The sequence below is a fragment of the Acanthopagrus latus genome, chromosome 8, assembly GCF_904848185.1.
Source record: "Acanthopagrus latus isolate v.2019 chromosome 8, fAcaLat1.1, whole genome shotgun sequence".
NCBI classification, from domain to species: Eukaryota; Metazoa; Chordata; class Actinopteri; order Spariformes; family Sparidae; genus Acanthopagrus; species Acanthopagrus latus.
Window position 1 is genome coordinate 10,821,341 of NC_051046.1, and position 21,806 is coordinate 10,843,146.

General features: G+C 39.9%; 1 protein-coding gene across 1 annotated transcript in view; it reads left to right on the plus strand.

Annotated features, from left to right (window-relative positions):
* The window catches only part of ccdc33 (coiled-coil domain containing 33), a 53,481-nt gene that overhangs the window by 2,643 nt on the left and 29,032 nt on the right, over nt 1–21,806 (plus strand). The window contains exons 2-3 of the mRNA XM_037106200.1: nt 28–83; nt 1,872–1,992. The gene's annotated coding sequence lies outside the window, so the exon portion shown is untranslated. The remainder of the gene's footprint in view (nt 1–27; nt 84–1,871; nt 1,993–21,806) is intronic.

Below are 21,806 nucleotides of genomic sequence, written 5' to 3' on the forward strand. Positions count from 1 at the left end.
ATTGATTCCCTGTGTCTCACTCTGCAGCCTGGTGGTGAAGCCAGTTCTGGATGCACTGAAGACCCTTGTGCAGATCAGTATGGGTAAGATTTGCACCATCACGAAACACAGATACAGTGGAAGAACAAACCCATACACCTATCAATGTAAGAACAAACAAGGAAAGCCAAAACAGTCAGAAAGAAACCAAAAAGGGAGAAACAAACAAGCAAAAAAAAAAACCCCAATAATTAATAAACAGGCATGACATGAACAGGGGAGCAAAGTGTTCTTCATTACATGTTTTTTGCTTGCATATTTTCCTGCAAGCCATATGGAAATTCTCCAATTGCACATTATCAATCAATCAAACATTATTTATATAGCCTTTCAAACAAATCAAAACGCTCAACAAGTGAAGAATAATAACAACATTAAAATGTGTATACAATGATATAAAATATAGTCAAAAGAATATCGAAAATAAAAACAAAATAAATTAAGTACCTTAAAACCACAGAAATCATAAAAATTATAAGACACCACATAAAAGCCAGACTGACTACCGTAGATTAGGTTTTTAGTTTATGTTTATGACATTATCTGTAAAAGAGACGAGCCGGAGGATCTGGGGCGCCTTCATGAATTAAAAGCATTTGTGTGATGTAGTCTGGTGTAAGGCCATGTAGTGCCTCTATAAACTAATACAATCATTTTAAAATCAATACCAAATTTAACATGCAACCAGTGTAAAGACTTTGAAATGGGCATAATGTGCGCTCTCCTTCTGGTCTTGGTCAGCAGAATTTCAATTCAATTGCAGCTGATTTATTGTGTTCTTTGTTGGACCAGAAGGGAGAGCGTTACAGTAGAGCAGCCTGCTTGTTATAAAGGCTTGCATTAGTGAGATTAGAGAGGGAGAAATGGCCTCACTTTGGATAGCAAAATTATAAGTTGACCTAATGCATAACATCCCTAAACCTTCTGTGGGCGTTGTTGTCGTTTTTAGCTCACTTCCTGTCCACTTTGCAGTAAGCGGTCCCCTCCCTCCTCTGTACGTCACCATACGACTGGCAGCAGACATGGCAGCAAACAGGAGGATCTGTGGCTTTCTGTGCATTCATCAGCTGACAGGACTGCCATTAATAGAGTTCTCTGTCCTGATTGGATAAAGTGGACAAGGATGCCAGAAAATGTCTTTTCTCCTTTACTGCATGAGCAGGAAGAGGGTGACCTTCTGTTGGAGGTGTAGATTCCTTCCATTCACATAAGATGAGCCCTCGGGCCAGAAGTGACCAAATAGACACATTATGAACTCGGCTTCCAAATATTGCCATGGACATAGATGGAGCCACCAGCCGTCTAAACGTTTGTGACAAAGCTTTAATTATTAAACCCCAGAAAGATTTGATAGTTTCTGACATTAAGAGAGAATGTCCCTTCATTCCAGGCAACATCTAGTCATTTTTGTTTGCCGAATAACTCCTGAGGGAGACGAGTTAGGAGAGACCAGTCGGGGAGACATACACGTATCTTCCATCTTTGGAGTTTTCCAAAACCAGGAGGAAGAAATCTAAAATCCAGTCCCACGTATTACTGCAGCACTTATATCATACAAAATGTCACTTGAGATTTTGGAGCCCTTATATCAGTAGAACAAAGATGCCCTTCACAAATCCATTTATAGCCAGACTATTTTCTACCACTGATTTGTCACTCATTAGAGACAAAGATTGTCTCTGTTGGCCTCATAAAGTTCATGCTGGACTTTTTATAGAGACTTGGTCATCCTCACAGGAGCAACATATTGTATTTGGGGATTTTCATGTTAAATACAATACATGACCATTTGTTTGAATTCAAGAGGCGTTTGTTATTCTTCTCGTGTCTAGCTTCCTGCTACTGACAGTGAAGTGGAACTCTCAAGTGAGAGCTTTTTAAGGACCAGAAAGAGCCCACATTTGTTCCTGCGCACACCAGCAAAGATGAACTTCTTATGACCTCTCCATTAAAGTGAGTGAGTACACAGCCTCTTCAGACCGCTGTTTTCTAGTAAACCCAGTCTATTTTTGGTCAAATTGAACTCTGACTCCGAGTCACTCTCGAGGAAGCAAAGTGATGATACCATGAGGCAAAGCACACCATCATAATTATTAACCAGCTGACTCCAGTTTTTCTTTTGAAAAACATGCAACCGAGTGAGCAATCTGCCATCACAGCTGTCCTCATCCAGAGAAAGAATTTTGTAATTGATATTATCTGAATTAAAACTGTATCAGTCATTGAAGTCATTTTTTTTTTGAGATTCCTCAGATGAATAAAACAAATGATCTGCCTTGAAAATCTACATAAGTTATTCCTTTATTCTTTTTTTTTTTTTTTTTGCTCCATGAACTTTAAAATTCCATTGTTGGCGCAGTCAATTCAAATTGAGTAATACTGAGAAATATTGCCTCAATATTAAATCATACCTTCCGGGTGCGGCGGGGGCTAATTACTGGGGATATTCTTCCCCAGTTTAGTCTGCTGCGCTGCCTCTGTCATAATCAATGAGCCTTGTAACACTCAATTAGAACATAATTGGATTTGTGTGTGTTCGAGGTGGAAAAACATTTACATTTGAGCGGACATGAAAGAACGGCTTATCTCTGTTGACAGCTGTAATGAAGTTCAATTGGGTCGGCCAATTGTGAATTTCAGAAAATTCAGTCAGTGGAAGTACGTTCCAGCACTCTCACTCTGCACCCCGATGCCTCACATTAGGTCTGGTTAAAAACAGCTTGGATTGAGATTATGATGTGTAATCATCAATTTAGACTTCAGCACATGGCCTAAGAGTAAATATAATGACACCATGTGTAGTGTTCATGTTGTTGTTTACAGTCTGGTTAGGGTCGGAATGGCATGGACATTTTAATTCTCCTCACTTATTGACAGCACAGCAATCGTCCTTCAACCCTCGGTTTTCTTTTTGTGTGTCCTTAAGTCTGCATTAAGCTTAGAAAATAATGTCAGGCGACATAGTATCCACAACTTTCAAGGTTTTAGAAGCGTTGGGATAAGCAATGACAACAATGTTTGTCACTTGACCATAACGACAAAGGTCTGGACAACGGTTACAACCTTTTCCTTCATGTTCAAATGTTATAAAACGTGGACAGCACTCGATGACATGTGGAAATCTTTAAATCTATTGATACAACAAATGAAATGCCCTTCATATCATGCTGCTGTTTTTACGCCCTCCCGTTAGGTAACACTCTAAAAAATTTGGAAGATAGCAAGGTAAGCTAACTAGCTTCTAGCCTAACTAGCTCACCCTAGCTCAGTGATGTTAGCAGTCACTCCTGTCTTTCTTTTATGGGTCCAGTTGTCGTGATGGCAAATAACCACACTGCTGAACCCGCAGCAGGGTAGATGTTTTAACCTCAGCAGTCTGTGCGTTGAGCTGCGATTCTGATCAATACAATGTAACTAACACACAGGCTGGTGAAATCATAAAGGTGATTAGTGTGATTAATTCCATAAAGCTGATGCAGATCTCTCTCTCTCTGTTTCTGTAATGGATTGTAATAATCTGCTTTAATGGTAGATGAGCTTCCATATTGCATTCTGACAACTGAGGCTGATTGAACCTAAATGGCCTCTAGAAGGGAAAAAAAAAATCAATTTCAACCCCCCGGGTCGTTTCTGTTTTGATATATTGCTGTTATTGTGTTAGCCCAGGAGTGAAAGATTTATTTCCCTGCTTATGAGCGCGGAGAACGGGACGTTATATGTAAGGAGCCCGGTGACAAGTACAAATCTTCCTGATAGTTATTAAAGTGGTCATGATCACTTTGCTGCAGACACGCCGGTGTGCAGCGCTCAGTCTGTCACGTTCCTGCTGCGACTGCCTGACAAGCGGCTTGAATTTATGGCGGGGAGACGGAGGTCGTGCACGGTCTGAGTTGCTGTGTGATAATCCTCTTTATATAGCCGTTTGGAGAACACCTTGGCAAACACACCACACACACTCGAGAATTTAATTTGATTTTCATGATCTGTTTATCTTAAACGACAGTTCAAACTTGATTACTAGGGAAATACTTCAGAGATCATAGCTGTGCATATATAACCACTTAAACTACCTCACCAGTTGATTAGGTACACCTTGTAAACTAATGTCCCCTTCATGTGCTTGGATGGGGATGGACAAAATATACTTATGGCAGAGCTGTTGTTAAGGTGTGTCTAATAAACAGGTTAGCTTGTTGTATATAACTGTATGTTGTGTTGTAGCGCGCTTACTGGGTGAGATAAAGAGCATGAAACACAGTATATAAAGCATGCAGAGGAAAGATCCTCTCTGTTATCGATGTGAGGTGTTTATTGCTCTTTGAAATGGTATTTGTGTTTTGTGTGTGTGTGTGTGTGTGTGTGTGTGTGTGTGTGTGTGTTGATGTCTGTTTTAGTCGGGGTGTCGTACATGTCAGCATGATAGATGATGTCCTTGCTATGGCCTCTATTTTGTCATCTGTGTGTGTGTGTGTTTGGGTGGTCTGCGCGAGCATGGATTTACAGACTTTGGAAGTGTGGGTCATGTGTGCGGAGGATTATTGGTTTGTTGTTGAATTTGGGATGTTGCAGTCTTATCTTATTACCTCCAAAACTGGAAGGGTTTAAAGTTGAGTTGTATTGATATGTTTCCATGACCTTTAATGGTCTTTCCTGGAATTGGGAGCACGATTAAGCTTTTTTTTGCGTTTTTATGTGCTTTGCTCTTTAAGAACCATATTGCACTGTTAGGTTGCAAGAAAAGTCAATTATTTAAATGTTACCTAAACAACAAATGTCTCAAAATGAAATGTAATGTCATCATTTTCTTTTTTCTCTCTCTTTTTTTTTTTTTTTTTTTTTTTGCCAAGAAGCTCCACACACACATAATTCATCCCAAAGAACACGCTATGAATATGTATTTGCCAGTCAAAGCAACATGTCCCATCTCAGTCTGATGGGGGATTTGCATTTCTCACATCTCAGAGCTTTTAATTATGAAAAGAAATTTCACCCCAGCATGCCTGACATAACTGCTATCAAAATGAGAGATTTGACAAATTTTTCACAGAAGCCTTAATTGGGAGCAGAGAAATACTGATTGGTGTTTTAGGTTTCTTTGTTTTAGCACAAAATATTTGTGTGTGTGCAGTTTTTCGGATTATTTTTAAAACATGAAGTCGAGAGTCTCTCTTTGTCTGACTTCACGTGTGCAGTCATATTTGAGTATCATGTAAATCCAATGTAATGTGTATTTTCCATTGCCAGACTCAGGGCTTAAATGACTCCTCCTGGAGGTTTATACATCCACTATCTGGTTACATTGCATGCCTTTCAGCAGAGCATCATTTGTGCCACTGGGCCTGAGTTTGACCAGTTCTCATAAGACACGATGCCTCCCGGTCCGCGAGCGTTAGATTTTTTTCTGATGAATAATGTATTCATCGTCTGAAGCTGCAGACGCGTCTCTCTGTGTGTTCAGAGATGCTTGACTTTCACACATCTCTGCTGGAATGAGGCTGAATCAAGAGCTTGTCTTGGGTTATCAGCAGCTGTGGGGGAATATCCTGCCATGCACAGAAAGACACAGAGAGAATATTTCTGTGATGTCGGGATGTTTCTCAGGCTGCATTAGGAGGCGTAATAAAGGTGATGGTATGACCAACCACCCACTCATTGGCCACACAAGTGGAGCTCTGGCTGATTTGCATAGTTTTTTTTATTTCTCCTTTTGGTCATAGTTATAATGGATGGCATGAATTTGCATTGAAATGACAAGTGCAATAAAATTGCAGGATATTATTATAGCACAATGCCATTAAATACACTAGTTTGCCATGTATACTACCTTTTTGAAGCCTGCGATCTTTCAATATTGATGAGCTGTGTGAGAGAAATGTTGAATTAACTCAGGTATGTTTTGTGTTATTGTGGGAGTTAAAGGTCATATTGATAACCTTTCTATGTAGACAGATCTTTTTTTCATAATACATCTACGGAGTTTGTGGAAAGGTGCAGAATGAAAGCATCCATTTTCCTTGATAACATCATTATGATTGTGAATCAATTTTTAAATGTTTGTTTTTGTTTTGTTTATGTCTTTGTTATAATTCTGAGGGCTGGCTCCAGCTTCTAACAAGGTTTTCTGCCAATAGTATAATGCTGTTGGAGTCCCGTGTCTGTGTTTTCATCAGTGATCAACAATCTTTGCAGTTGCCAGGAAAAAAACTTAAAAATGTCTGACTTCTACAGCATGTGCACAGCACACTGTAGTGCTCTTAAGCTAGCTAGCATTAGCAAAGTTAACGTTATTATAGATGCTAGTGTTTGCTGGCGTCAGTGTCAGCTGGTTAGTGTTAACAATGTGCTACAACAAACTGACAACCACTTAAGGGGACAGAAGATTTGAACAACAGACGTGTAATATGAATGTAAAGGAAGCGGGGAGATAGTATGAATGTTATCAATGACAGCTTATAATGGATTCTCCACTCTAAATATGGTACATACTGCTTATCCATGGGTTTCAGCTAGGGATGGGATGATAAAAGATTTTAAAAAATCTCAGATCACATTAAAAAAAAACACACACAAAAATAATTATCCTAGTGAATTTTCATTATCAGGATAATCGTGAATATCTTCTAACAAATTACTTAAAAAGGCTTCCCAGCTCACTGATGTACAGTTCAATATCGGTTTCCTGATTTATTTTGAATTGCCTAAGCCTGTCAGTATGGCTGAAGGCATGACTTGCACATTGCATCCCCCACAAAAACAAGTTAAATCTGTGTGAATACTCCACGGAGATGAGGTTACCACCATTTATTTAGCAGGACGAGTCATACCTCTTGAGTCATCCTTTTGAGTCATGATTTTTTGACTTTTTTTCACACAAAAAAGATGTGTTCTATCTGTAATGCAATAAAAATAACATTGCATTACAAATGCTTCCTAACAACAATGTTTCCAAACAACATTTTAGGTTAAAGTGATTCCAGTATGTTTTTAATGCAGTTTTGGTTTTTATTTTAAAAGTTTTAAGAAAATTTGATGAATCACAAATTCTGTTAAATGACTGTGCTCAACATGTGAGCAAGTATGAGTGAATCTAAGTCAAGGAGAGAATGATAGCAATCATTCTGGAGTTTGATACTACTGAGTGGTATCTGCTGAAGTGGATCAATATTAGGGATCACATTGCTTCCACTGGGCATGGAATGCAATCTGATCTGTTTTACTTTAATAACACAAATTATTGCAGCATAGCAAAGATGGTCTCTTATCAACGCAGGTATCAGTTTCTGCCCGGTCTCCTGTCAGCGGGAGGATTATGACCCGCGGTCATAAAACGTTCTTCTTTTGAGGTGTGTTTCTGAAGCTGCTGTTGTTTGAGATAAACTCAGTAACTTGTGAACACGTTGGACAAGTTATGACAGAAAAAAAAGATAAGGAAATGTTACACGGCTGATGTGTTATCATAGTTTGATATAACAACAGGGACTGCTGTTACATGTTTTATGTTTATAACCTCTTTACATAAGTTGTTAATAGCTATGTAACACATAAAGGTGTGGATTATCCATTGATTTGCATAGTGAAGAGTCTGGTTTGGTTTGAGGCTACCAGTCACTCCTGTCACTGCTAATGGATTGCAGTGATTGCTTTGAACACAGGGATGTGGTCAGCGTGATGATTTGTAAAAGTCACTTCAGCACAAATGGCCAGACGAGCGGGAATCCTGATGTTCTCTGAAGCTGACGGTAAATCCCAGTGAGACTGTTGTGCCGTCAGACCACGCAGGTCTCCCGCAAAGATCACTCACGCCAGACTCCATTAGCAAAAGACTGCTCTCCACATGTCACCGCCTGAACAAAGACGCATGTATTCATCTGACACTAAAGGAGGAATGTTAGCAGCCATAAATAAGGTTTTGGTAAACACTGCCTGACACAAGAAAAGGCTTGCCGTAATTTATAAAACACAATGCCTTGAGACGCTTAAACTCGAGTATTCGCTGTTGTGATGAAATGGAAGTTTTACATAATCCGAACTGATGTGTTTGTTCAGAGTGAGGATCAGGTGATAAAAGGGAGTGGTGATTCGTAAAGACAGGAGATGATTGTCAACGCTACACTTGTGTCACCTCCTGCTCAGGGAAACCTGCTCTGTAATTTGATGTTGTGATGTCATTTCTGCACAGTTGTGCTAATGAATCCTCCAAGTAGGAGAAAGAAACATTGAAATCATTTAGCAAGAGTGTCTCTGTCCTCTTTTTGGGCAATATACACCCAATATCATGTTACAGCGGTTGCGGTCGTGGTTTCCCTGATGCATTATCAGTATTGGTTTTGATATCCACCTGATGTGACATCATGCTATTGATTCCCCAGATGACGTCCATGGAGAACTGAGTCATGTTTCCTGGAGAGGTTTGACGATAAGCCAGGGAGAAACCCCCTGTGGGCATAGTATGGGCAGGGCAGCATATAGTATCATGTTCCTCTTGGATTGTTGAATTTTTTTTTTGTATTTTTCTTTTATTCCAAGGTTCGCTTATGCTGCTTCAAAGACATTTCAGATCATCACGGTCCTTACCTTCCCTCGACGGGCTGCTCGCTGTGTGATTGGATCATAAAGAACGCCTCCTCGAGCTCCTCGAGGAGTCATGCAGCTCTCTTTCACGTGACCTAGACCTTAATTAGTACGGCAGCAGATTGTCATTTGCATGTTCGTGCCCCGGTGAGTAGATGGGAGGTGGCGTGCGTATGGGGGAAGGATGGTGGCACTTCAGGGCCAGTTTGCTTAACAGACCCCAAAGGTGCCGTCAATTCAGAAATGTTGTTATTGTAGCTGATTATGAGAGCGGATAGATTTCTTGTGCCTAGTTTCCATTAAAATTAAATGTTTTTTTCTGATGCACAGGTACAATTGAACAATTATTTGTGTGAGGTTTTACAAAAAAAAAAAAAACATCAAAGCATCAAAATTACTGTGTATTTTCTCCATTTTAAAGATGGAAGAAGTAGTCTTTGAGTTTCAACATCACTCTGCCATTGAAAGGCATTTTGATATGCACAACAGATAAGAAAACGCTACAAAGCGTTAGTAATTTTCAAAGTGTACCCTGATCCTGACAAAAGATCCTCCTCACACCTGCTGGGAATTTCTGCCTCTGGAGAACGGAGCGCAAGACTCCTCCTTTTATTCAGCAGGCAGCAGCTTTAAGGCGTTACAGGCCCGTGGCTGTTTGCTTTGTTCTTACATTGACGGAGCATCTATTCTGTGGTATCAGGCTGTGATTTGTGTTAAATTATTGCAAAATGTGTGCATGCATGTCGAATGCCGGGTCGTTGAGATTGAAAACATAATAGCGCAGAGTATTTCTAATTACACGTGAGCTTTGAAAACTAACAGCAAAAAGCAACAACAGTAGAGTGATTTATTGACCATGGTTCATGTTTTCACTTATGGTTCAATAAAACACTCCTTTACTGCCTGTGGTGATTATAATTAAACATGTTTTTTCATCCTTAACTTATCAGAATGCGAACATATCAGAATAAGAACAAGGACTTTGTTCTTGTACAACACTTAAAGTTTCAAAATCGTCTGTGTGTGTTTTACCGCTGTGCTGAATCTTTATTTTATTTTTTTTGTAGATGATTATCTCTGTCATTTGTCAGGCTGACTGTCAGTCGTACACATGCTGCTGGCCAGTTTAATATCTCTGGTCATCACTCACACGGTTATTAAGCTGCTTAACAGCAACTCATGCAAATATTTGCTGCAGTAATTTGCATCTATGCTGCTGACACAGATCAATGCTCCACTGTATTGTCTCCCGTAGCAAATGGATTCTCTCACGTATTCTCTCATGGTAACATGTATTTTTTATTTTTCTTTTTCTGCACTCCATACTGACCGCTCCCCCCCTTTTACTGAGTGTTTTGTTGATTGACAGCGAGAATCCCTGAAATCCTCTGCTGACATGTTATTGCTCTGGGTCAGAAACAGGCAACCCAGGAGTTAGCCTTCCTACTCCCCCACATCTACTCTTTTTTTTTTCTTCTTCTTCTTTACTGTCCACTATCTTTCTGCCTCCTTATAAAATTTCTCGCCATGCTCTGAATTATTGACTAGTCCTGAGTCCCGTGAGACTGAGCTTAGTGGTGTATTGTTGTCCATCAGCAGCAGTGGCACAGGGCTTTTTTTTTTGTTGAATCTCCAAACTGAGAAAGAAAACATGGTCACATTTATCACATTCAGAGTCTCAGGTAAGAGTAAGGATGCCGTTTCACTTCCCGCCATCCAATAACAGCTACATTCTGTACTGACAGGAGGATATAGTGTATGAATAAATACATATTGATTGAAGTGCTTTAGATTGCTGCATACAAAGTGCTGTTAAATATTACTAGATTCTTTACTTTAAACACACGTTTATACTTTCACCTTTTAACTGAAACTGTAATTATAACAGATGCAGTCCCAGCTGTGACTAATAACATTAAGGATGGCTGCAGTCCAATCAGCCGCTACAGTGCTGCTCTGACACAATATCAGATTTTCACAACACGATTACCAAGGCAAAACAAATTCACAATAACGATATTATTGCGATATCTATAGAAATACATTTTTTTAAATGCTTGCAATCAAATCTCTTTCTCTATTTTTTAGGCATTTAAAATCCCCTGTGTAGGGAGGCAGAGAGAGAGTGTGTAACTATAATGTAAAAAAAATATTAAGAAGAAACAATATCAACTACTCACTTAGTTAAAAGGTAGATGAGCTCGTAAACAAAAGATGCACGAAGCTGAACATTATCAATGTTTGTTTTAACACGATATCAGTCTTGCCAAGAAAAGGTCGAAATTAGGTAATTGCTTTTATCTTATTCTTGTAATTTATTGACTGGCTTGTTTTGTGTGTCAAAATTTGCGAGTTTTCAAGGTCAATCCTTTGCAGGTAATAGATTTTTATGATTATCAGTGCATTCAGCCGATAAAATGCTAAGAATTACGGCACACTATCTGCCTAACGTGACACACACTAGTATTAAAAAAACAAAAAAAAAAAAAAAGAAAAGAAATGCACACTTAAGGGACGAATCTATCAATATTCAGTGTTTTTCTTATTGTCAAACAAATACCATTCATCTCTCATATATTGCATCTTCCCATTAATTTCCCCAAAAGCAAAGTCCCTACTGAGGACAAACGAGCTTGTCAAAATGAGCTGTTAAATATATTGATTTATTAAAAAAAAAAAAAAGATCAGTCCTTTCTGAAACAGACTTGGCGCTGTAGTTCTGTTGCGACTACTATTTTCTGTATTTTCAGCAGGACAACAAGCTGCAATACCCAGACTCACCTCATTTTATCACACCAGGCTACCTTTTGAATAAACTCCAATTACAGTATGATGTTACCAGCAGTCATGCTGAATCACTGAGGTTTCGCCTGACTATTTTGATAAATTTTAAAAGCTGGTACAGACCCTATGACAGGCCGGTTTTCATCATAACCGCTTAAACTCGGAAACCTGAGCCTGCGCCTGGAGACCGCAGGTTGCGCGGGGGAATGTCGATTGATGTGGCACTGGAGGAGACCTTGCTGCCGAAGATGAATGCTGCTTCATTGTGCTTCATTGTCCTCAACTAATTATTCCAGTGACAAGTGTGACATCAGCCCCCCCCTCCCCTGGCTCTGAACAGAGGTTTGAGCAGTGTTGAGAGGCTCAAGGTTGCCTTCTGATGTGACTTTAGATTGGCTCGAAGCCCCGCTATGAAAAGCTTCTGCTGCACATACGGCGGCGTGTGTTGTGAAAGTACCTGTTGCTTAGGAACCAATGTGACTTGATGCATGAGAGCTGGACTTGCCAAGGTCTTTGAACACAAGAATTCTTCTATACTTTAGTGTTAAGTCAAATGTAAATGACTGATATTTTTCTGTGTATTGTGAATGTCAGTACGTGGCTCAAATTTAAAAGCAAACTACCTTTTTTGTTGTCCTCCCATCCTGCCGAGGAGTTCCTCCTTTCTGCTCTTCTGCAAAGATTTTGAAATCCACTTTCACAAAATGGTGAATCTCCTATTTTGCTAATATGAACATGTTTGTGAATGATGATATCATAATCAACATATATTATGTTACTCATTCCTCCATAAGCATTTTCCACAGGAGGATGTGTGAATACATCTTTTTCAGGTTACTGACAGATGCAGAGGCGGTGGGGAAACAACGCCCACATGCTCGGCCTTTGCACACAGGTTGTCATTGTCACTACGCTGATTAAATTGCCACATGTGAGAAGTGGTTAACAGCTATTTGAAATAGTGTGAGCATCTTATCTGAAGTGCTACACAAAATGCATGAATGAAAATTACTAAATCCAAATAATGCACAACATCTGTCTGACAACAAAAAACATCATGTTGTTCCTCTTCCAGTGCACCAGAGTCTTATTTGTTTTTAAAAGCTTCAGCTTGAGTGTCTAAAATTTTAAAAATGTATGAATATTCTCATAGAAACATTTAGGTTGACCCCCTTTTTTACCTTTTCCTTTTGGGATTTTTTTGGGAAAATGCCCTAAAATGTGTTTTTTCTCAAGAGACTTGGCCATTTTTGAGTAGACTTGCACTAAAAAAAAATCTCTATTTTAATTTTCTTATGTTACTTTTAAAATGAAGAGTCAATCTGTATTACAAATCCTGCCATTATTAATTGTCACACATTCATGAGAATATGGAAAAAATATCTTACTTGGTCTTATTCAGTCAAAATAGCCCACTGCAATGTTTGGCTTTTAACATGATGTATGTTGAGTGTAAAATGCAATTTTAGTAAAATGCTAATCTGTTACAAACGGGGTCTTAAACATGCTGTTAGACAAATGGCTAGAAAATAATGCCACACCTTGCTGCATTGTGAGAGAGTTGCGTGGGGGCGAATTTTACAGTGAGTGGCTTTTAAAAGCAGCTAATCAATGTCTTCTCATTGCACACAGCCAAGTGAAATCGGTCCTTGATTAGTGAATACCAGTGAAGGAGTGTAAAGCCGTGGACACCATCCCACCCTCTCTCCCTGATTTGCACTCCCACTGTGAGGAAAAGCGCCGGTCGAATGAAGGCGTCAGACGCAGTCGCCATCAGTGGGGGCAGCATCAGAGGAACAGCAGCACTTCAAATGGAATCTGAGGTTTTCAAGGCATACAGTCATAAATTTTTCATCTGCAGACGGCTTTGAGGCAAGAGAGAGGGGGCAGGCCAGCCTGGCTCCAATTGAAGGCTTCTAACAACAAGCCAGGGCTTTCAGAGACAAAAGGTAGACGGGGGAAGGGCTCTCAAAATGGGAAACAACAAAAATCTTTTGTTTACAATAGATGAACAGAGAGGCTGTAAATAAAGTCAACACTTTGCTGCTTGCAGCTGAAAAAATCTGCCAGCAGAGTGGCAAATATCACGGCAGCAATCAAAACATAATGGCAGAGCAACGACTGTGAATACTGTAATAATGGCTGCCACAACAACAAACATGAATAGATTCATCAATTGCAAGTTGCAGTTTGTTTTGCAGTCTTTCAATTGTGTTTTGTAGAGCAAGCAGCTTTTGCTCTAAGGGACTACATTAGACTTTTATTATTAATGTTAATGATGTACACTCTTTATTACGTACACCTGTATAATCTAATAAAAAATCTAGCATAGTATTAGAAACCCCTCTCGGTATAATGGAGTCCAGTACAATAACAAACTGATTTATGTGTACAGCTGTACCTAAGTATCTTCTGACCTTCACACAGAAATTCATTGATCTTCATTGTGGAGCTGTGCTTTTATTATGAAAGCACCCTTCATGTAAACAGTTCTCAAATATGCAATATTTAAGCGCTGGCAACCTATTGAATTCATACTTAAAAAAAATAGGGGCAGCATATCACCAGGGCAAGTGCTAACTGTGGTCACTGCAACTAGCTAGTTAGCTCAGTTAGCTGTACCGCTAGTGATCTGGACTGGACTGAAATTCTTACATATTGCACCTTTAAAGCCTACAGTATAACAAATTTAACATCCCTTATTCACAACTATACAAATATGAACTGAGAATGAACCACAACCAAATGTGTATTTTTAGAACAGTCCCTGGTAGCCGGTTGTCTCATTAGTATTCTGTAAATATTGAATGGGCACTTTCAAGACCCCACTGTTCAAAGATGGCACACTATCCGTTTTAAAAATTCAGAAATAAGAAAATATTACCCCTCTCTGCACAACTTAACTTCATCAAAACCATCCCGGGCCTTTGTGTCGTACGTTCCAGGCGACTCTTTATCTGTGAGGTGAATCAGAAATATGAACCAGCGCTGTGGTAAATGCATCCTGGCCATAAAACGCCGTCCCTCATCCCATAAGCAGACAGTGGAGCTATGCCTGCAAATTTAATGACTGACTTTCCCGGCACTGCTGAATCCTCTGGGTGCAGGGTCTGCCTGGATGCTAATGCAGCCTGACATCTCCATCCTTGTTTAAACAACCCATGTTGTCTTGAATGGGCTACTGCGACAGCAAATTAAAGGCAACCCTAATACAAAGATCCATCCGAGCACCACTGCTCTACTTTCTCTGCGCACTCAGATCCCAGCCAGGTCGGACTTGATCCTGACAACATTGTGTAGGCAGTTTTGTGGAAGATGACAGCACTGTGCTCCTTTTAACACAGCATACAAGATTGATTTTAACTCATTAAATTGTGTTTTCATGTATGCAGCGTTTTGAATTTCACATGTCAAGTGCAATTCGGTTTAGTTTGATACATCATACAAGATTTATACTCATACATATCAGATACACTGTGTCACCTTCTCAGCTTGGAGTGGTGACACAGGCTTGGTGGAAATTCTGAGAAACGTGCACATCATCGCATGCATACACCTAAAAGGCTACTTACTTCAGAAGTAGGTGTAATAACATAGGCCTAATGGTCAATATAAAAATATATTGAACTTGAAATAAACTTGAAAATGTTTATTGCTTTGTTCCTAAGTAAAATAATCTTACTCTCCACATTTCCAGTCACAGTTGATACAATGACATCATTCATTTATTCTGTTTTCTATTCACTTTCTTGCTTTACTTCCAGTGGCTGCGTTTACATAATAATGTTTCTTTAATATGACTGAAATCATTTTGATCAGAGATTCCAACTGTTCACATGATTCAACTGCTCAACTGACGCTAATCTGATAACAATGTGTGAGAATACGCTGCAAATATTTAATCAGAATAGAACTTTTTTGATATGCACAGAACAGTTTTGCCTGCTGTTGAGCATCTGATCTGCCTGAAAAATATCAGAGGAGGCAGTTTTTTGTTCAGTCATATTGAGAATATTTAGTTTATTCATTCATCTGTGCCATCTGTCAGTACTCTTGTCACATTCATGTCAGTTGAGCTCACTTTAGCTGATGTTGCGACATTAATGTTATCTGTGAAGATTGAACTTATCAGTACTGCAGCTGTCCTCTTGAGTAGGAACAGGAGCCTCCGATCCTCAAACCTCCACATGCACATCATAGCAAGTCATGTTCACCAGCGCCCGCCCGCCCATTAGATCATCCGTAAGTCTGTCTGTGTCTGAACCACTTTTGGTTTAATTGATCTTTTCAAACACTTCTTTGGACAACTTGTTGTTTCAGGCCTTTCAACTATCGAAGTGATCTACAATCTTTAACTTCCTTAAGACTTTTATTGCCCACAGACCAGTTTTTTTTTTTCTTTTCACTCCCACCATGTTTTTCTGACTTCCGGAAGCAAAGTCACCTATGATGTTAGCTCCACGTGTGGCGTGCATGTGCAGAAAGAATATATATTCATTTTAACCAGACAGGAACAATTGGCATAAGTGTTTACGTGGTTAATACGTTGATCAGAAAGCTTGACACCATCCCTCTCGATCTGATTAAAAATGTAATCAGATCAGAGCATTGTCACATTTGGAAGTTTTTAGTGCAGATGATGCATTCTGATGTGGGACACTTTGTTTTTTTGTATTTGTTTTCCCCATATTCTCAAATTCTAGATTCTTTTGATTCAGTGATGAATGTTTCCATCTCAACTCTGACTCCTTGAATAAACGTACTACCGACAGTCAATTGTCAGTCTCAACACGTCTCTCTGGAGATGCTTCATTTTATTAATTCTAGCTTTCTCACTGCTCACCGGTGCAGATGACTCGAGGCATTTTGGTTTCAGTCAGTATGTAAAATAGCTTCATATTTTTAAAAATGTGTTGTCCCCCTTTACAATGGAAGCACAATGGCCACTGTGGCTGAAAAATCATGAACCTTTCCTTCTCTCACAGGATAAGATTGCTTAATAAATGTGAGGTGTTATGTCCCTTCGCAATCTTTGGTCTGCGTAAGAAAAAAATGCTCATGTGCTTATTATTTTCTAATTCTGGGTCAAAGTCCATTAATCCCAGCCTGCCAGCCACCTGAAAGGATTGTGAGTTTGGTGAGCGTTGGTAGGAATAATGTGTGTGTTCTGTGGTGAGTCCATGTACAGCAGTGGTATCTGGATGAAGCTATGCATTTGTCCACGAGATTAAGGTGCAGCGTGGTGTCACAAGGGCAGTCAGGCCTACGAGCTGTATGACTGGAAGCAGGTGGCACGTTTCTTACATCCTCGCTAAGAGGGATTAGGCCTCTGAAGGGAGAGGGAGCATATTTGATTAGGCCGTTCAAAGGTTTTGGAGGATGGAGGGCTGTTCATGTGATTAGCCAGGCATTTTGAGCTGTGGAAGTGAGTTTTATAAGATCTTGCGAAAGACAACAGTGTTATTTTAGTGGAAAGGGCTGCATGGTTCTCTGCCTCCTCAGGAATGTGATAAAGCTGGTCAGACTCTGAGTTGCTTGAGTGCACACAGTATTAAAACATTAAACATCCTGAGGAGTCATTTATTTATTCAATTTACTTAAAGGTGGAATTTGTAAGAAATGGCCAAGATATGAAGGTAGCTCTTACATCTTTGGCTGGAGCGATTAGCTGCCATTAGCAAGTAGCTAATTAGCAGTGGAGCTACTAGCTGACGGAGTTTTCCCAGCCTGTGACCTTGGATCATAGGAAAAGGCTAGCTGGTTAGCATCCTAGCTTTAGTAGACATCTATCCAACACATTACATAGACGTCTTTGACATACCGTCAACACCGTAGTTTTTTCATGTTCTGTTAAAATTGCAATTTTTTATGTATTGATTTGTTTTGATGTTTGAAGGTGCAATATATAAGAAATGGCCACCTGACCCCATGAACCCTAACCCTAGGGGGCAGCATATCACCAGAGTAACTGATAACTGCTGCTAATGCTAGCTGTCATTACCTAGTTAGTTCAGTGAGCCATGTAGCGAGGGGTCTTATTGGCAGACTCAAGTATTCCTGCACTGTCAACACACACCACTAGCACAGTGGCCACTAGCTTAGACAAAAGGTCGACGTCTTTGATATAACATCAAAACTGACATTTCTTCACACTCTGTCTGTAACATTGTTCCTTATTCTCCCTTAAACTACATTTCTGGCCAGATCTTAAGTGTTGCACCTTTAACAGAATAGTGAGTTGCATATTTAGTGATATAAGGATATTTTAGACTTCCATTGTTTTCCAAGGTCTTTTTTCCGTACAGATTACAATCAGGTTATGTATTAAATAAGATATAATGTCTGCTAACCGATAGTGTATTGTGCAGTTAGAGGGCACTATGGCAACATGAATCCCTGTTGTGTAACACACAGTTTATGGAAAAAAATGCTCCTCAGAAAAAAGAAAAACAAACCTGACTGGCTTTGGTCGAACAAAGTAATGCATATGTTTGCATCTCTGCATTTGCAGGCAGTGTGGATTGGATGAGTCCTGTGGGTGGAGGAGTCAGGAGGTAAGCTGTTGCACCCACCAGCCCACACACAGGAGGCCTACAGGGAGGGTGAGCAGCCAAAGAGTACAACACCGCCAAATGGGATGGAGTTATTGGGTGATGCTGTGTGGGCTCTGCTTTCAGGTTGTACATTAGAGTATAAAGAAGCTAAGAACACTGAACATGATCTGTCTGGGTCAAGTTTTACGAAGTTGTTGGAGCTTACCTAGTTAAGTTGCTTTTTGACAAATCCCTTGTGTTTATAAATTGGTACTAGATTAGTATAAATTGACCTTTTCATTCTTTAACTGAATGTGGCAGGGAGGAGTTGTTTTTTCACTATTTATAGTAAAAGGTCGAGAAAAGTCCCAGAAATGTTGAGATCTGGTGCTGTTAGTCGTTCATGCTGCTCTCTGATTGGAGTTACCAGCACAGAATACAGAAGAATTATAACTGATACATGATTTTCGCTGAGATCCTGGCAGAAGCCATTTGTTGAGCTCTGGCCAGCTAAAGCAGACTATGTAGGCTCATTTCTCATGAGTTATTTCTCATTTTCATCCACACTATCTGACTCAAAGAGAAACACAGAGTTTTGCTTCTCTGTAAAGATGCAAATTTGTCTTCAGATAATTCTCAGTTTTCATGTTATGTGGATTTCATCTTACAATCATAAAACAGCTGAGCTGACTGAACTTGCAACATCCAGAGAAGGAAAATATATGGATCTCTGAGGAAAGACTGGAGGATGAAAATTTGGAGGTTAAACACTGGGCTTATGCTTCTGAGAAGCTAAGTGTTGCACTTGACTGCCCCCTTTCTGAATGTAACGTAACATATTTCCCTCCATGGTATTATGGGAAATATTGGCAGCACAATATGTATCTGTGTAAAATAGCTTTGGCCTGATCCGCTCCCCGGTCCAGAAAAAGACTTCAGTGTTAACGATAATTGTCGAGCACGGGTCTGCTCGTTCGTGGAGTATGGTGTCTGCCTGCTAAGTGACAGAATAATTACACACAACGCTAAATGGTGCTCTCAATGAGTGCGGGGAGTGATGGCGGCGGATGTGGAGGGAATACTGATCGTCCAACAGTCCAGTGTTTTCTGAAGCCTCCTCCCTTTGTTCAAGTCCCTGCTTTATTTGCCTACGGCTGCCTCCTCCCCTTTGCGGCGAAGCAAGCTCATTGGAAGAGAGCGAAGTCATGGGTTGACGCTCAGATCTGCAGCGTGAAGGATTATAACTGTTGCTAAGGTATTTTGAATGGCTAGTTTCCCATTAGACTGGTTCATTTGCCGTCCATTTTCACCTGCTGAATGCTAGGCGATGGCATGGAATGTGTTGAAAGTGTGAAATCTCAGGATTACTCAGTTTGTCATCAGTGGGCCAGACAGTCTACACCATCATTTGCTGTCTGGGGTTGTTGATGGCTTCAGGCAACATTTGTTGTTGAGATTTGACCTGCATCGTGTTGGACTTCCTTATACTGAACGTCTATTAAATTTGCTGCCAAGAGTCTTTGGCAAGGACTCCTGCCGTCTACAGATAGGCCTCTTAAATAGAAGAAGAGAAAAAGCTCAGGTTCACCCTCAGTTCAGAGCTCACGTAGAGGGAGAGCTATTTCAGTGCTGCAGACTGAGCACATCATTGAATGCAGGAGTCAGAGGAGCTGTCTGTTGATTCTGTCTCACTTACTGTATTTCTGGGAATTAAAAGGATTTTTTATTTCTCAGTTTCTTCTTTTTTTAATGTTTATTTTATTTTCTCTTTTTTCATTTCTTGTGGGGCATTTAAAAGCACTTCGGATATATTGGGCATGTTACTGCAGATTAGTTTGTGTTGCATCCATTTTTTCTATTTTATTTTTATTCCACCCAGAGATTTAGCCCATAGACCCATTTAGCTTATAAATCATTTTCATGTAAGTGGGAGAGAAGTTTCTGTCTACATAGGCTGAAAAAAATAATCAGTTACAAGACAGGCAATACAAAATATGCAATTTCACAGCAGTTTTGTGTACATGGACATGAACTATCTACATTTTCATGACAGTACAATTTCGATGTTGTAACTTGTCCGATACAGGGGCAGCATAACTGCCATCTACCTCTGTCTTTACTCTTTGCTGTGGCTATATTTCGCTGTACTAGCTGCTGTTAGCCAGTTAGCTCAGTCAGCCATGCAAGCTAAGTGACCCTATTAGCTGACTGGAGTCGACTTGGGTTGCAACCTCGTGTAGCTGACTGGAAACAGCTTTCGAGATCGTCAGATGTCAGTATGTGGATACAGAGGTGATTTACAGCAGCTCTATCTGGACTTTGACTCCGGGGACAGAAGACACAGCAGGTGAGGACACAAGAGGTGAGAGAGAGTTACACATCAGCTGCAGGCGAAAAATGGAATGTAGAGCCAGAATATTTTCCTGTCTAACAAATTGTATTTTCTGCAATGAGTTAAAATGGTATTTAAGCTTGTTTTAGTTACATAAAAGAGACAAACTTGAAGTCAAACAGCGTACGGGTGTATTTTCAGTTTAATGAGGATAATAGGTGTAAGAACTTCTTGATATTTTGTGAGCTACTATTAGTTATTATTCTCAAAGTAATTTTTCTTAAAGATAAGATATTATTCTTAGATAACCTTGCTACTTGCTTGCTATGACTGGTAGCAAACTGGTATTACGATTCTCTTGAGAATGTCATCATTTTTTAAAGGTTTTTGGCTGTAAGTATTTAGAATTCACGCTAGAGTCGTAGTGAGGTGGTAGGGTTGGATGGCGCAAATACGAAAGGTAGGATTGTGACATTAAAAGCAAGATGTGTGTGGACAGATGGAAATGTTCCATTTGACAGTTATGCTGAAGGTCATGAAAATAAAAGAACCATTTTTTTGCACATTTGTACATGACTATTTCACACATTGTTTTGATACTAGGCTGAAATATGGCATGAATCAGAATTAACCATTGAAAAATAAAAATGCTCTATCTGTTCATCTGCAGTGAGTGTTCTTGTTGTAGCATCACCACCTTCCTGCTTTAACACCCCTGCAGCCTTTCCTCTGTTACAACTTGGAGCCAGTCCAGGTGAGCTCACACATCCAAACAAAGACACACACTCCAAAGTGTCTCTGTCTGGATAACAAAACTGGTGCAGAGAAATATGTTGAGTTCATGTTACTGCACTGGGCTGAAGGTGACATTGTGTTTTGGCCTGTCTTTCACCACCTCCACCTGTTATCTGATTGGTAGGACACCGTGTTACCTCCTCTCCTTCAGCTGAGCTAAAAACAAGCACTGTGAAACGCTGTCAGCACTTGTCTCCTGCTACATCTCTGCCCTACTACCCTCCTGATACTCTAGTTTAAATTTAGGCTCACCTCAGACCACACACCATCATTATGTCTGCGTATAAAAGGGGAGATGAGAGCCGCTGGCCCTGTCTGTGATTCTGGAAGAGCTCATCATCCGAGCTGTGTGGAGCAGCATGAGGCTGAGCTGCCTGGGACTGTTGGTATTGAGCAGGGAGGAGCGCCCCGGGCACAATCCATCAAAAAGAAGCTGTTTGCACTGTGGGAATAGACATGAATAATCCATGCTTTCTTTACCCTTTCCCTGTGTTACTATGCGTATCCCATTACAATCTCTGTTGCCTTTTTTTCAAATATCCATCTGCTGTATTTGTATTAAACATTTTTGTAGATTCAATAATGACTTTAAGATATCTAGGACTTATTTTTGCCCCTAAAAGCATATTACTGGAAGAAAAAAAGCAGATATGTTGCAAAGAATGTCTGATATATTAGTTAATCCTTTATTTATGTTCTGAGATCAAGATGTCACTGAGATCTGTTAAAACAAAGGATTTTATGATATATAG